Genomic DNA, 5,969 nt, shown 5'->3' on the forward strand with positions numbered 1-5,969 from the left:
ACCGGGCCCTGCCTATGTGGGGAGGGCCCAGGAGGAGCTTTACATGCATTTCTTCCTTCATCTGCAAGGCAGCTCCCAGCTCAGGGTCACTCTTCCCTGTGGCAGAAGAAGAGACCGAGGTCCACAGAGGCCCTGAAGCCAAGCCTTGGGGCCCAGGGTCAGGGAGGGCTTGGTGAGGAGACAGCCCGGTGGGCTTGGGCAAGCACCTGGGTGTTCCTTGAGCGGAGATGGGAAGTGTAGGGACATCGTGTGATGCTGGGTGGTGGTGGGAGGGTGGGGCCCAGTGTAGCCTGGCTGCCCCACCAAACCTAGCAGCTGTCAGCCTCGGAGTTGCTGGGCCCAGGTCCTGGGAGAGTCCCAGGGACACTAGGAAGGGCCTTGGCCCGGCCGAGCACAGGCAGCCCAGAGCAGGGACCTCAGCCCTTGATCCAAATCTAGTTGCACAAACACTCAGTGCCCATCTCAAGCCGAGGTTCAGTTCTGGAGTCCGGGTGCTGCCTGAGGATCACCGGTCGCCTTACGGAGCCAGTGCCCTCTCTGCTCGCCAACAACCCTGTGGCGGGAGGAAGGTGAGTGAGGTGGGAGGAAGGTCCATGGAGGACCCTGGTCAAGGGGTGGGGGCTTCTCTCTCTTTTTTTTTTCTTCCAATGTACCAAGTCCAGGCTCCTAAGCCACTACCAGCGGACGGCCTCCCCTCCCTGTCTCCCCTATCCTTCCTCTGAGGCTGAGCAGCTGCAGGTAGACCAGCAGCCCCTTTGCCTCCCCTCCTAGGAAGCTAGAGGGAGAGCTGACACCAACTTGGCATGTGTCCCTGGAGGGCGCTGCCCATCTCAGGAACTCTCCACAGGCGGGCGATCAGACGGGAGTGATGGCACAGGCAGATACACGTGGAGTTGTCTGCTGCAGCCAATGAAGCCCTTGAGGCCCTCGCCCTCGGCCTGACCACAGTCCCTGGCGCGCCTCCTCGGACCCCAGGGCTCTCCAGACCCCTGGCTGGGACCATCTCCCAGGGTCCTTCCAGCTTCAGCACACAGGAATGCTGGCCATGAAAATCAGGTCAGCACAGCCTGCAAGGGAAGGCAGCTGGAGGGAGAAGAGGCTTGGTTTATCCGGCTCCTAATCTCACCTGCCCTAAGGTGTCCCCTTGGCCATGTGCTGGGCCAAGCTCTGCCCCTCATCATGCTCCCATCTCTGCCCTTGCCCATCTGGGAAGCTGGCGTGGCTTAAGAACTTGGGGATTTTTACAGAACAAGAGCCTGGGGGGGGGGGTGCGTCCTGGGCCTGGCTGGGAGGGGGCCTGTGGAAGGAATGGAGGGGCATGATGGGCCACCCATACCCCAGAGTGAGGGAGGGGGCTGGAAAGGGTGCCAGTGAGAGCAGGAGGCCCGGGGCCAGCTGCAGGAACCGAGCCCTTCAGAGAGAGCCCACAGCCCTTCTGCATACCACACGTCTTGGTGGGCAGATGCCCAGCTGACTTCCTGCCATGATTCTGCCACCACCTCAGGCCACCATGTGGGCTCAGCCCCTTCCCCTCAGATACCCTAATGGAGGGGCCAGGGACAGACCTGGGGGAGAGGGCGGGGCCAGGAGGGAGTCGGGGCCCGCTGTTCCCAGCACACCCTGCTCGGGCCGCCTGCCCCCCACCGATCAGCCGTCAATCCTGTCCCCTGGGAGGCAGCACACAGGCCCTGGACCTTGTCAATCTGCGGAGCATACGAAGCCGGAGCCAGAGCGTTCCCACGCCGCACCAGCGCCGAGGCGGGGCCCTGAGCTGCAGCTCCCAGCCTGTCACAGGCCCGGGGCCCCAGCTTCTCCACACGAGGCCCTGCCATTCCCATCGCACCATCAGCAAACCGAGCCCAAGACCCTCGGGGTCACCTGGTCCCAGCGCGTGTGGGGCTGTTTCCTGGAGTTTCTCCTTGTGCCCATAATGCACTCTGCCCCCTCTATGGCCAGGGCAGGAGGTCCACCCAAACCAACAGCATCCTCCTTGTCCCGACTAAGGGCCTGAAATTCCCTAAGTGCCGTTTGAGGCCCATTTTCAGATTCACTCTTCCCAGTGGGCAAGAGATGGGAAACAGACATTTATGGAGAGGAAACTGGGCTCAAAGAGGTTAAGTGACTTGCCCAAGGTCACAGAATGAAGAAGGGCAAGAGTTCGGATTCAAACCCAGAACTGTGTCTGGCACATAGTAGGTACTGAATGAATGAATGAATGAAGACCACAAGGCCATGCTCTCAGCTCCCACCCTATGTCCTCGGTGTCTGGCTGACAGCCTGAGGAGCCTGGCTCCGGCTGAAATACCTCCAGCATCAGGTGCTCACGGCTCTGCAGTGGGGCTGTCTCCTGGACCTCTGACCACTGGGATATCCTCCCACGCCTCACCCACCGTGGGTCCCCAATGGCAGCTCACAGGTTGAGTCTTGTTCTCCCCGCCGGGGCTCCAGAGTGCCTTGACCCCTAACCGTTCCCAGACTCCCTTGCACTCCACCTGGCTCCCCGACTCCGACCCCTTGAGCCTCTCTGGCCCCGCCCCACATGCCTAGCCCTCCAGAGGTCTCTGCTCAGCCGTGTGTCATCGTCCTCAAAGCTGAGTCGGGAAGTCCCTCTCTGCCCGCATCTGGTCTCCTGGCCTCCCCTGGGCATGGTCAGCACTGCTGGGCCCAGGGGTCACCTCTTCCCCTTCTCTGGAGGATGGGGGAACCCTCCTGCCCCAGCCTCCCCAGGAGTCAGCATCCTGAAGAGAGAGTCCCCCCACTGTAACCCCGTTTCACTGTAACTGCACCGGCCAGGACAGAGCCCACTGCTCTTGGCGGCCCGGCCATTTACCTTCCCACCACACAGTCCCGGCACTCCCACCCGAGGGAGGAAACACACCAGCACGGAGGTCTCCCAGCATCCCTGGACCCTTGGGTGGGGGGAGGGGGAGGAGGAGGTGCCTGCAGCGTGGAGCAGGGGCAGCAGCTCCAAAGTTTACTCACAAGTCCCAGGGCAGGGAAATAAAGCTCACGTGGAGAGCGAGGACACACAGGGGCACAACCTCCTTCCACGCCAATAGCATCAAAGTCGTCCGGGAATCCGGGAATCCTTCACTGGAGACTGGCCAGAGTGTTTGCTATGGATCCTCCAAGAGGAGGGAGGAGAGTCTCTTAAACCAATTTGACCTCAGATCCTTTTCTCTGAGTGTCTCATGGGACTGGTGTTCCCTGGAACCCTCTTTGATAAACACTGCGGAGTTGCCTCTAAAGCCCTGAAGTGCTAGGGCCCAGAACTCTGACCCAGTCCCATGTGGTTGGGGTCAGAGGATGATGCTTCGAGAGCCCCAGGTGCCAAGCATGGGCTCCTGGCGTCCCCCAGTAAGTGATGCCTGGACTTGCCTCCTTGTTCACAGGACTATGTGGCCCCAAAGCCCACGAGGCCACCATCAAGGATGAGTGGGAGCCAAATGGCAGCCCCTCTGGGGACCTGGAGGGTGGGTGCCAGGCTCATGGAGGGTGGGCTTTGAGAGCACAGCCCCACAGCCCAGCAGGGCCTGCAGCTCACCGACGCAGGTGACGGTGTCCCCTAGGGAGGACTGAAGCAGGTAGGGCTCTGCTGCTGCCCCTCTGAGGACCTCCGCCCACATGCCCCTCCAGGTCTGCTGTGCTGCCCCCCAGCCAGAAGCCTCCAGCTGGCGTGCCTTCAGGTGGCATTGGCAGGCCCAGGCTCAAGGAGCCCAGCGGGCACCCAGGCGGGCACCATCTGGCCCGGTTCCAGGCCCCCTCCTTCCAGGCTGGCCCTGAATAGCTCCCGCGTTTCCCCAGCAGGGCCTTTGATCCGGAGCCTCTTCCATTCATCCCCACCCTCTCTGGCTTCCCATCTGATCTGAGAAGGGCCCTCCACGCCTCCTTCCGCTTGGCGTTTTCCTAATCCTCCGGGCACTGCACACTTATGTTCCCTCCTGAGCCCCGGCCAACTCCTTCTGGTCCCCTTGACATTCCTGCCTTGTCTCCTCCCTCCCAGCCATGGCCTTGCCACACACCAGGGCCTCAGCGGGCCTCCCTCAGGTGGGTGTACTCCTGGCACTGGCATCATTCATTCTTTCCCTCCTGCATCCATTTACCCAACGCCATTGAGTGCCCCTTTGTGCCAGGCACAGGCCATGTCTGTGGTCCTCCAAACACAGAGCTTCTCTCTGGGAGCAGAAACCGAATGAAGGAGCAAGTCCCCGTGTGACTGGGGCTCTCACAGGCCTCCCAGCACAGCGGCAAACCCCTCCACCCGCCGCGGGACACGGGGGCTACAGGAAGGCCAGGAGTTGCCTCGGGTGCTCTGATCACACAGCTCTGAGATCCAGGACAGGAATTTCTGCCTTCGGATCCACCTATAGAAAGTGCTGTTCACCTTCATCAAGGCCTCCATCCCTGACTGGTGAGGGTCTGGGCCCCAGATGAGCAGACACAGAGCTTCTGAGGGGATCTCCATCAGCAGAGTCAGCCAAGGCCTGTGGTCCCTCCACTAGGCTTCCCGGCAAGAGAGGGGACCTCTGGGGGTGACAGGAGTTACAGATGAGACATGGACGGACAGGGTGTCAATGTGTCCCATGGCACACCCAGAAATGCCGGCATGTGAGTGGGGCTGACCCCCTCTGTGACCACGGCCAACTCCCTTTGTTGGCTCAGTTCAAGCCGCCTCCCTGTCCAGGAACCATTGCCCTTGTGTCTAAAAAAAAAAATATTGGGTCTCACTGTGTGCAAAGATGTTCTCTCCCCACCAGGTCAAGTTTGACACCCCTCCCCCAGGTACTCCCCGCACGTCCAGGAATGGGGAAGGCAGAGCGCACAGGAGTGGTTCTGGACCATGAGAAGCAGATAGAAGGTCACTTCTAAGCCAAGGTAATGAAAGCCCCTACACCTCTCCTATGGCAGGACCGTGAGATTAAAGATATCCTAGATCACAGAATCACCACGTGCAGGGCAAATCCCCTGAGAGGCACCCCTTCACTGAGTTAGCATTATGAAGCCCTTGAGATTTGGAGGCTCATTTGTTATTGCAGCAAAACCTAGCGTATCCTCACTAACACACCAGAAGTGGCGGATACACGAAACAGGCACCATCACGAAGAGCCTGGCACCTGGACCAACGTTACTAATCCATCTGGGTACTGTCCCTTCCCCATCTCAGCACGTGCTCCAGGGAGCCCACACCAACCAATCCAGGAAACATAAGAAGTGACAGGCTCTTTCTGGCTCACAAATTGTCAGACGGTTGAACAATTTGATTGGCCCCCTTCTTGGCCACCCAGTGGTGGGACTTGGGAGCCCGGGAAGCTGTCCCTGGGGAGGGCCTTACCACCCACCCTTCAGGCTTGTCAAAGCTCCCTCTCTGCCCGTCTCCGAGTGGCCCCTGCCACCTGCCCGCCCCTCCTGGCCGGCTCTGGAAGCCTCGGTGAGTGATTTCGGCATCGGTGACGTTTTTCTCCCCTCATAGCAGTTACTTGTAGAACCAAGTAGAGGCTTGTCTCTCTGAAGACGCCGGGGAGGAGTGGGGCTGCCCCACGCTTTCTCATTCTTTCTCAGGGTGTGCCCGCCTGAGACCCAGGAGACAAGTTCACCTTCTAGAAGGAATGTTGGGCACCACCCGAGTCCTGTCTCGGTGGTCAGCTCCCTCCCAAGGGAGCCTGAGAGGAGGGAAGGGCCGTCCCAGGATGCAGCTGGCTCCTGGGGGGGAGGCCAGAGAGAACACGACTTTCGACAATGGGGCTTTGATCTGCCTAATGTCATGGGACGGGAGGGCGCGGACGCCAGGTCCTGTGTCACTCCCGTTCCCACAGGAGATGCCCTGTGCAGGTATTCACATGGGGCAATTCTTGGCAGGCCGGCCCCTGGGTCGGTGCCCATCGCAGACACAGAGTGGCAATTAGCTTCGGAAAAACGGTGGGCGAGGCCTGTTTGGCGGAGGCGTCAGCCTCCAGCCCAGGCAGCTTCCA

The sequence above is a fragment of the Myotis davidii genome, unplaced genomic scaffold (genome assembly GCF_000327345.1).
Source record: "Myotis davidii unplaced genomic scaffold, ASM32734v1 scaffold425, whole genome shotgun sequence".
Classification (NCBI taxonomy): Eukaryota; Metazoa; Chordata; class Mammalia; order Chiroptera; family Vespertilionidae; genus Myotis; species Myotis davidii.